Raw genomic sequence first — 9,624 nt, 5'->3', positions numbered from 1 at the left:
TGAGCATTAGCACTGTGCCGACATTCATGCTCAGCTACGAGGGAGGTTTCATGATGGAGGGAAACGTGAAACCGGACGCAGAGGTGGGAACATTTGCAGACAGAAAATATTCTCAAAAACACAATGGAATGCAAGTCAAGCCTTTGAAGATTAGAAACCCAAGCAGGGAGTCTGGTAATGTTTTCTGACAAAGAGGGTTTTTTCTTTTAGAGGAGCAGATGGCATTCACCCGAGTGATTTGATTGGAGAGCACTTGATGGGAAGGCTTTTATCATATCAATTATAGAGGAATTCTTAACGGTTAACTTCACTACTATGTTGACATTGTTCTGCAACTCTAATTTTTTTTCCTTTTTTACAAATTGAGATGTCAAAGTCTTACTTGGTTCATATGACTGAGTGAATATATCTCCTCTAAGGAAAGATGAATATCTTGAATGTTGACGTTTTTATCTTGACATTTAAATAAAATATGAGGAACCAAAATTTGTTTACTCAATTTATTAATTTAGATCCAAAATCAAACTATTTAAATACATTGTCAATAAATTGATTAATCTGAATTTGTAATGGAAAAAACATTTCAAATTGAAAAATTAAGGTTAACTTAAACCATATAGATTCAAAAAGATGGTATTTAATTTATTTTTAAGTTTGCATTTGCGAAGGAATTAAAAAGGCATTCAGATCCTCTTACGATTCAAATCTCTATTTGTCCAACCTTTACACCAGGAGAAAAGGGACGACAAAGTGGAAGAAGAACTGAGTGCGGACAGACCTAAAGAATTCCTCTTAATGAATTCACTCGTACACGGGGCCGGGCACTTTAATGAAAATCAATAGTGTAATTTTCTACTTAGATAACCCAATCCCTCGAAACTGACTCCCTCATTTCCTCCCGGTGCATCTTCGATTATTCAATCAGGGGGCCGACCCCGACAGCACCTTGGTTCGGAGATTACAGTTTTAGAGTCAGTCAACTCCAGCCCTCGGGTCAATCTTCCTCAGAGTTCAGGGCGAAATCACCCGCCCACTTCAAACGCTGAAATTCAGGAGCAGCTTGTTGTATAATCCCCCCTCACTAAGACATGCCTCTTATTAATGACTTAATCAATGTAGACCCTCAGACCTGGAGGACAATCAATATGATTACAGGGCGGTTCAAAATCTGTCCAGACTCGCCATGTGTCGATGCTATTGTGCTGATCTGGCAGCTTTAGATGTTGACAGTCAAGGTTTTTACAAAAGGCTAAATGGGGGAACTTGTCATGTTAGAGCAAGTTGAATCCCAATTGTTGTTGTATTGAGGGCACCTCTCACTCGAAGTGTGCTAATGTTTTTCCATGGGGCATTTAAAGACCTTTAGCTAAGCAGCGCTACAATCTCTGTTTCATTCGTATTTCCACATTGTTAAACTGTTTAAATTTGGGTGGGCTCGGTTGTTTTGGGCAGATCTCATTGTGCCACACTGTTGAGTTTCCTGCCAGGAAAGTGCCAACACTAGTTCTAAATGGAAGGTATTGCAAGCCGTTATAAATGTGTCTAGACACATAAACTGTGGTGTTAAGGGAGAAACAGATAACTTGTGGAAATAATTGTGGAGTGTAAATTTAAACCCGATACATATTAGAACATGTTTCACTGCCAAGAAGAAAATGTTTTCGAGCTTATATAAGAGCCTTATGTTTTAAAAAGCAAACATATTACCTTCAACTAAGCAATAGAGGTGTATTGTAGCCCTGTGCAGGTAAAATACATTTGGGGAGATTGAAGAAAATCAAAAAAATATTCTTTATAATATATCTAAAGGCAACCCTGATCTGTACTTTACAATGCTGAAGTCTATAGATCAACTTTTACCATGTGCTGCAACTTCATATATCTCAATATGTACATGAAAGAGGGGCCTCGGCTGATGCCGTGCCAAAAGCGATCGGGGATCTCATGAAAAGGCATGAGCATCCAGATGCAGTAAGTATGGGGTTCTGTTTTTTATTTAATCTGTGGTCCGATCCGGGGCTGAGGTAAGCGTGAGCTGATCGCTACCAACAGCTGGTATGTGCTCATTTCCATTGTCTGGATCATCTTTCTCTTTTTGGAGAGTCAGAAAAAACTGGGCCTATAAGAAGGTCATGTAAAGATTCTCCCTGGGAGAAGATGGAAAGACAAGAGGTGGGATAGTAAAAGGTGGCAGGAAAGGGAAGAAGGAGAGAGGGCAAGTGAGAGGCAGAAAGAGAGGCCGGCCTCACGGTACCTGATCAAACAACTTGACAGTGTGTCTACACACATCTGGAGCAGATATATCGCCTCTTTCCCATCGTAACTAGCTCCACCCCCCTCCACATTGCCTTGATGCACAGTGATCCTATTAAAATAAGAAAACACATTTGATATCAGTCATACTTCATTACAACAAACACTGATCAAGAAGACAACTTACTTAGAAGACAGCAATGAAGCTAAAGTAAGTTAATTACCAAACAGTTTCACTTCTCAAAGACTCCTTACAGTCTGTGAGCTCTTGGCGCAGATTTCACTCCTTCCATTCGCTTGTTTGCATTTGGCGGCCCCCTCTTGTTTTTATGAACTGGCCCTTTAATCCCATCCAACCACAATTGCTGCAAACGACACAGGGCATTGGAGTATACACCAGGCAATTGCACAAACACAAACATGTCCTAACATTTACAGCAATGATTGAAGTTAACGCCTGAAACCTTGGATAGAGCCCATTCCCAAGAGCAGGCATGTGAGGGGTGGGAGAGTGACCATGTGTGATTCAAAGCATGTTCTGAGCATTATTCTTGGCGAGCGGACACATCGCATCTGATATTACTTCCATACTGTAATAATAAACCGCTTCATTTCTTCGGAGAGGATGGATAGTTTTCTGGAGGGCACGGCCCTTCCTGATATTACACACCAGATGCTGAGGGCATCTCTCCTGCCTGATATGGACAGAAATGAAATAGTTATGGATGTATCGCCTTCAGCAGCTCCCTCAGTCCTCGTGACTCAAAAGGCTCTCAAACGGACAAAAGAACCGACACAGGCAGGAGAAAGATGTGAGTTTGTGACGTATGAAAGAGAAGAATAAATAAATGAATCGAATGAGTCATCAAAGGGAATAACAACTCACATTGCTGCCGAGTAAACAATGTTTGTAGTCTTAGTCTCACACATGGTATGAAGATTCACAAAACAGAAACAGATATAATTGCTCTGTCGCGCAGACACACTCACATACAAACAGTGGTGGAAAGTAACTAAGTACATTTACTCAAGTAGTGTAAAATATGGATGTACTTGTACTTTACTTGAGGATTTCCACATGATACTACATTATACTTTTACTATATTACATTTTTCAGGCAAAGGTTGTAACTTTTACTCCACATATGGTTACTTTACAGATTCAGATTATAGTCTAATACAAAATAAATAAACTAAGAAATGAACCATGATATATAACGATAGGTTAAAAGATCCATCTGTATATATATATATATATATAAATATATATAAAGTATTTAAATTAGCTCTAGATGTACGAGTTACCCAGTACCTCAATTTATATGTTTCTGAAATGGAATATTACGCATAAGAAGTACTTTTACTACTAATACTTAAGTATAACTTTATGTTGTTTATTTTTTTGACTGGGGTTTTCTATTTTGTTGTGTTTTAAAATGTTTTTACATGAGAGCTTTTCAGTCTGTGGCTATATGGTTTTATTGTCTCGTGCTTTTACATTTCTTTTTTTGTCCTATCGGTTTTGTTTAAATGTATGTATGCTGCTTTTTATATATGTATTGATGTACATCACTTTGGTCAACTCTGTTGTTTTTAAATGTGCTATATAAATAAAGTTGGATTGGATTATGTTGATACTTTTGTACTTTTACTTAAGTAGGAATGCAGGACCTTTACTTGTAAACAAAGTACTTTTAAAATGTAGTATTGCAGCTTTTTTTAGTAAATCACGGACTGCACCCGCCGCCACACACACACACACACACACACACACACACACACACACACACACACACACACACACACACACACACACACACACACACACACACACACACAGTCCTGAGAGGCTGTGTGACATAACGGTGTGTGTGATCATTAAGTGAGTGTGGCAGGTTGTTTTTGCCCGGCTGGCCTCTCTGCATCTGGTCCCCATAGCGCCTCATTACAGGAATTCCTGCGGGAGCTGGTGGGGGGGTCAGGAAGAGGGCCGCTGTCTGTGCATCTGACAGAGCTGATAACACTGAGGTCTGGGGGGGGGTCTGATCCAGGACCCCTGACCTCGGTGCCCATGATCTGATGAGAAGGGAGGCTGAGGAGTCGTGTGGATAAGGCATCCCAGCATGCAACATCAGCCTCTTCTTGCTTTGTGTGAAAGGGCTGCTGTCTTGAAGACTAAGAAGTCAATATAAGCAAAAGTAGATGTGTTAGATGAATTATTAAAGGGGTAGTTCACCCAAATGTAAATAATCATTTAAACTTTTTTATTATCATGATATAAAAATAAAAAGAATTGTATTTAGTTATTTTAATTATATGTTTTCTTGGTTATACAGTATATATAGTATAATAGTATGATTGTATGATATTAAAATAATAATTGTCTGAGATAGTCACACATATTTTGTTCAGAGTGTAATTCCTTGCTCATGTGAATACAAGATTTCTGACATATATATATATATATTTATATCTTTCCTTACATTTTTCTCATTACCAAATATAATATTTTGGTTTGAGATACTTTGTCAGATATTTGAGCTGCAAATACAGTTACAGTTTGCCCAAATTGAAGTAAAAGGAATGTTGTTTGTGATGATCCTAGAATTGAAGGATTACATTTGACTCCAAAAATAACATTTTTCATTAAGAGAACTTTAAACCCTGAGCACAAAAACAAAACCCCATGTACCTCCATAAATACGGGATGAAGCAGATTTCTCAGAGGATATCTCAATACATCAGCAGATAAAACAGAAACTACATGGGTGATTTGGGTGAGGTGACCGTATCACCTCTATCTTCTCATGCTTATACTTTCCTATTTCCCTTTCCCTCCCAGTTTATTTCACCAGTTCTTTCCTGTCGGATCCTTTTCTCTCCCTGTCCCGTACTCCATCAACAGCTCACGACTCCTTGATAGCGCTCATGTAATCAGTTTGAGTCACAGATAAATATCAGTAAACAGTGAGTGACGTCTCCCAGCTGGTTTTAATTTTTCTGCTGTCTTGGCGGGTCGGTCTGCGTCCTACACCGGATCACAAAACCAGAATATGATACTTCTCAAATCCCAATGGACCACTGGGGGTTTGACCACTGATGTTCCTGAATTATAAACATCCATGAGTGCAAGACTAGATAAAAACACATTCTCAGTGGGACTCTTTTTATACTAAGACATAATGCTCATATGCATGAACTTAATTGCCAGTAGAATAATATTCTGAGTGACAGCATGTGCAGTAAACACGTTTCATGTTCTTTGGTTGCTCGGTACTCAGTGTTACGAGACATGACAGGTGTCAGCATATATTCTTTTCCATATTAGCAGGATTTTCACCTTAAGTCAATACCTCTGTTTGAAGCCAATGGGAGAAACATTCTCTAGCCCTCCGGTCCAAGGGTGAGAGGAAGTTCACAGCCCATCAATGCACATGAACAGCTTTCACAAGCAATCTAACTCAGCATACATCTGCGCCAACTGAGGAGCCATAGGATTCTATGGGTCAAAGTGGCAATGGCCAATAGCACCAATTTAGGGTACAAAATAACCAGTTTATAAAATAACTTCAAGTAAATCTGAAGTAACAAGCTGTTTGTTCGAGCATGCCTGGTTTGCAAAATGGTCAGCCTACAGTAGAACATATTACACTCCTATTATTTCAGATACCTAATAAACTTAGCTAAAGCTGAGTGCAATAACTTTTAATGAGTTCTACTAAAATGTCCATATTATGTGTGTTGGTTTACCCTATTTTATGCTCCCATTGAAATATATGACATTACAAGCAAACTAATGGCACTACATTTTTTTTTATTTCTCTATATTTCAATTTTTCCTTGGGGTTAGGGTTAGGGGGAACTTTATTTTTTCTTACTGACACAAACTTGCGCGAAATCTAAAATGTTATGAGGAACCATAAACCATGCTAAAAGTTACCACTAACTTTATAGTGAATGGAGTGTTTCAGATTTTTAATGGTGAACACATTCCCATTTCTTCTCTTCCAACTATTGATAAAATGTGGAGCTCACAGCCTAATAGGTGGTGGTTGGCCTTACAGTGCAGAAACGTGCCAAGCCTTCAAGAATCATATACTGCTTTTATTGTAGCTGAGCCACGGTGCGGAGTGCTGCATTGAAAACTAGTCAAGGCTTACAACTTATTCTCTTTCTGTCATATATTGGACATTGCCTGCCGTGCATGGTTTGTTTCCCCATTGCATCACTCACACGATGCACACTTTATTGGCAGGTACTCCAAAATCTGTTTGCATTTAATGAAAAGTGACTGCCCGTTTTAAACAGGCCTCAAATATGAATCTGCGCTCCATCCGCCTAATCCCACAAGGCCACGAATATCCATATAAATGTGTCACATTTGTCAAAATCCACACATTTGACAGGCCACAGTACAAGCAATCGTTTAGGGCTGACAGACACCACGGTCCAGTGCGAAAATAAAGAAAATAAAAACAGCAGTTCCATTTTACAATTCCATGATCCTTTCATTTTGGTCGTATTAAAATCCCCCCGCTTCCCGCAGTCTGAAGAATTTCGGTAGGATTGTTCAGCATCAGCTTGGAGGCGATTGCATCCAGATGTGGCCTGATCCCTGGCTCACGGTCAGTCAGGGTTGGAGACACAGAATCGGGGACGGGGGTGAGGGGGACGAAGAGGAACCACGTGGTGTTCGGCACACTCCAAGATGCACTAAATAAACATGGCCTCGCTGTGACCTATACTAGCCAGCGTCGCCTCGAGGGGCTCCGGCAGGTCCATTAAACCTGTTCGGATACCTCATGGCTGACCTGCCCTATTTCAAACTCAATCAGTGTCCCTCAGGAGAGCTGCTATAATGCTGCATGGCTACGACACAGCCACCGCACCACAACAAAGGCCTCCATTGCTGGAGAGTGAACCCATATACCTACAGGAAAGACTCTGGCTCCGCGGAAGAAAAACAATTCAAGCACCAAATTGAGTTTTGATTCTTTGTTCTAACAATATCCAGCGTACACACAATGGAGGCATGGAGTCAGTCCCAAAGGATCACATGCATAGCTTCTAAAAGGTTATTTTTCATGTCTAAAATCAGCCTGTAATGGATTCCTGTGGCTGCACTTGGCCGTCATGCTCAAGTTGGCAGGTTGCATCATGAAAACACTCGAAAGAACAAGACTAGTGTGTTTAGCTGACGTCCTCTCGTTCCGTAATGTTTAAAACAAAACAGATACGTGGCAACAATGTTAATCGCAAAATAGCCAATAACTGCATTCTCTAATGCCACCAATGGCAAGATCCACATGGGGGATTTTTTTATGATTTATTGGAACATTATTCAGTTCCACCTCATCCCTCAACCTTGAATCACCCTTTCCGGAGGGTGGTCAGAAAAACAGCAATTTTATATTCAAGCAAAAAGCAAATCAGAATGCTTACACTATCTTGGACAAGAAGGTGGTTACAACTGAAAATTCCCCTGCATCTTTATCTCAGGACACACAAAGTAAACACACACATAGATTTGAAACCTGAAGAACTCATCTCTGGAAATAAAGTGTGAGTACAACACGAGGCAGGAATATGAATTAGTACATTTAAAACATTGTGTCAGTGTTGCTATCGCTCCATAACGTGTTGAAATACAGTATTGTCACCTCAGCAGCTCTTCCTCACATTTGGAGCCCGTAACCTACTTTGGTTTCAGAGCTAGCGGTGAGTCTGCAGGCACTATCAGCTCCTTTTAACACCAGCACTCGCAGCACTTGAATCAGCCCTGCAGGCACTTCTTTTCACATGCGTGAAGAGTAATTACGGAAACTCACAATTCATTGCCGCTCTTCCTGTGCCGTAGTGACTGCAATTATCTATTCATGCATCCCATTCCTAGGGAAAGTGTATCGATTTCATCAGTGATGGGGTGCTCAAAGCACTGAAGAACCAGCAGGAGATTATGTTTTATATTTAATAACAGAAAACACAATTTGTCATTGAATTTATGTTTTTTCTATTTACAGTACCTAACCTTAACCCTTACCCTATAATCACTGAACTGCATTGTTGAATTATTTATAAGAATGTGTAATTTACACTCACTGGCCACTTTATTAGGCACATCTTTTCAACGTTAATGCAAATATCTAATCAGCCAATCGCATGGCAGCAACTCAATGCATTTAGGCATGTAGACATGGTCAAGACGACCTGGTGAAGTTCAAACAGAGCATCAGAATGGGGAAGTAACTTTGAACGTGGCATGGATGTTGGTGCCAGACGGGCTGATCTCAGTATTTCAGAAACGGCTGATATACAGGGATTTTTAACGCACAACCATCTCTAGGGTTTACAGAGAATGGCCCGGAAAAGAGAAGATGTCCAGTGAGTTGATACCAGAGGTCAGAGGAGAATGGCCAGACTGGTTCAAGATGATAGAAAGGCATTAGTACCTCAAATAACCACTAGTTACAACCAAGGTATGCAGAAGACATTATCTGGACGCACATGTGGAACCTTGAAGCAGATGAGCTACAGCAGCAGAGACCACACCAGGTGCCACTCCTGTCATCTAGGAGCAGGAAACTGATGCTACATTTGCATGGGCTCACCAAACTGGACAATAGAAGTTTGGAAAAATGTTGCCTGAGTGTCGATTTCTGCTGTGACATTCGGACGGTAGGGTCAGAACATGGCGTAAACATGAAAGCATGGATCCATCCTGCCTTGTATCAACGGTTCAGGCTGGTGGTGGTGTAATGGTGTGGGGGATATTTTCCTGACATACTTTGGGCCCCTTAGAAGAAGAAGATTCAACTTATTGTCATTACGTAGTACATGTACTATGTAACGAAACGGTTTCTCTGCATTTGACCCATCCTAGTGTTAGGAGCAGTGGGCTGCCATTAGGCAGAGTAGGGAACGGTGCCTTGCTCAGGGACACCTCGGTAGGACTTGAACTGGTGACCTTCCAGTTGCCAAGTCCCTATGGACTTCCCCACCACCGTACCAATTGATCATCGTTTAAACGCCACAGCCTTCCTGAGCATTGTTTCTGACTATGTCCATCCCTTCAGCCCCCACAGTGTACCCATCTTCTGATGGATACTTCCAGCAGGATAACGCATCATGTCACAAAGCTCAAATTATCTCCAACTGATTTCTTGAACATGACAATGAGTTCACTGTCACTCTAATGGCCTCCACAGTCACCAGATCTAAATCCTATAGAGCACCTTTGGGATGTGGTGGAACGAGAGATCTCTCAGGAATGTTTCCAGCATCTTGTTGAGTCTATACCCCAAAAAGGGGGTCGGACCCGGTACTGGCAAGGTGTACCTAATAAAGTGGCCGGGGAGTGTATAACGACATATG

Source organism: Notothenia coriiceps, unplaced genomic scaffold (assembly GCF_000735185.1).
Source record: "Notothenia coriiceps isolate Sejong01 unplaced genomic scaffold, NC01 NC01_scaffold00035487, whole genome shotgun sequence".
In the NCBI taxonomy this organism is placed as follows: Eukaryota; Metazoa; Chordata; class Actinopteri; order Perciformes; family Nototheniidae; genus Notothenia; species Notothenia coriiceps.
The sequence above is the reverse complement of the archived record's forward strand: the minus strand, read 5'-3'. Positions refer to the sequence as shown.